This window comes from Sceloporus undulatus, chromosome 1, assembly GCF_019175285.1.
Source record: "Sceloporus undulatus isolate JIND9_A2432 ecotype Alabama chromosome 1, SceUnd_v1.1, whole genome shotgun sequence".
Taxonomy (NCBI): Eukaryota; Metazoa; Chordata; class Lepidosauria; order Squamata; family Phrynosomatidae; genus Sceloporus; species Sceloporus undulatus.
The window spans coordinates 47010758-47012461 of record NC_056522.1 but is presented as its reverse complement, the minus strand read 5'-3'; the positions used below and the strand labels follow the sequence as shown (position 1 = coordinate 47012461).

General features: G+C 44.4%; 1 protein-coding gene across 2 annotated transcripts in view; it reads left to right on the top strand.

Moving 5' to 3' along the window:
- The first annotated feature begins 771 nt into the window (after nt 1–771).
- The window catches only part of LCLAT1 (lysocardiolipin acyltransferase 1), a 110221-nt gene continuing 109288 nt past the window's right edge, over nt 772–1704 (top strand). Inside the window, exon 1 of one of the 2 annotated variants that reach the window (XM_042471979.1) lies at nt 772–805. The gene's annotated coding sequence lies outside the window, so the exon portion shown is untranslated. The other variant, XM_042471970.1, reaches the window with a different exon arrangement.

Sequence of the window (1704 nt, the reverse complement as noted above, 5' to 3'; positions counted from 1 at the left end):
GGAAAGAAGGCTGAAATGTAGGACAAAATGTATTGGAAAGGGAGGGCATGTCTGGGTTAGTACACTAACACACACACACACACACTCATGCCACCTCAGCTTTTTGTGGCAGTGCTACCTAGTCAACTTTAAACCACGTCTTTATAACTGGCATGTTTTAAAGAATCTATTATGTGAGTGTATTTTAATGGGCTTACAATACCTTATTTTAATTGTTGGTTTTATCTTTGTTTACAAATTGTGTTTTGTGTTTTAACATACTGTAACCTCCAGGAGAGGCAGGAAAGACAATACACATTTATTATTTTATTATTATTATTATTTTATTATTATTATTATTATTTACCATTATCTCATCATCAATCAATCATAATAAATTGTATTTCTTCCCTGCTGCCTCTCCTCAAGGCGGAAAACATTATTACTTTATATTATATCCTATCCTGTATGTTGCTGGAAAAATATAATAACAATAACAATAACAATATAATATATAACATGTAACATTTATTATATTATTTAATTAATAATATAATAAAAAAATCAGGACTGGAGTTATATATGAGTTCTCGCCGGAGCCCAAAATCTCGCGAGACCTTTGCACGTTCCATATACAGTATATACTTCTGGAGGCCAGCCACGCCGGCCTCCAGAAGTATACTGTATTATGGCCACGTGTCTCGCGAGATTTTGGGCTCCGGCGAGAACTCAAATCTCGCGGGCGCTTCCCTCTCCCACCAAGACCCCAGCTGCGTCGCCGTGGTTTCAGGGAAGCAGTTATCGCGAGATGAGAGGATCGATTGAGGTCAGAGGGGAAGCGATAGATCGAGGGACGGTAGGCTGCGGCGGGAGCAGGTGCCTCCCTGAGCCGGGCGAGAGAGGCGCCCCAAATGCCTTCCCTCCCCGGCCCCGACGCCCCCAGGGAGACTGGGCCGCCGCGAAGGTTGTGGCCTCTCTCGCTTCGCAAATACACCCCTCTCAACCTCATGGTTTGGGCTTCGGAATAGGAGCCCTACCCTCCGCCGGGCAGCTCCTCCGAGGGAACCGCCCTCTGGCCGCGGAGAGAAGCGCCCCAGTAATCATCATAACCCTAATAATACCATGCCAGCGACGTGACCTGAGGCCACAAGAGGAGGAGAAGGTAGGCTCAGCCTTGGCCTGGGGCTGCTGCTTCTTCCTCATCATCATCACTTGCAGCCTCTTTTTAAAAATAGGAGCAAGGGTCCCCTTTTGCTGCTTAATCATAGAGTTGCAAGAGACCAAAGTCATCTTATTGCCACCGTTCCTCTGGCTAGATCTATCAGATAGTTGCCTCTCATTGTCACACCAAGGCATTAATCAATATAATATTGGGAGCATACTTATCAAATTCGCAGATGACACCAAACTAGGAGGAATAGCTAATACTCCAGAGGACAGGATCAAGGTTCAAAATGACCTGAGTAGACTAGAAAGCTGGGCCAAGGCTAACAAAATGAAATTCAACACAGAGAAATGTAAGGTACTGCACTTAGGGCAGAAAAATAAAATGAACAGATATAGGATGGGGGACACCTGGCTGAATGAAACTACGTGTGAAAGGGATCTAGGAGTCCAAGTAGATCACAAGTTGAACATGAGTCAACAGTGTGATGCGGCAGCTAAAAAGGCCAATGCTATTTTAGGCTGCATCAATAGAAGTATAGTGTCTAGATCAACAGAAGT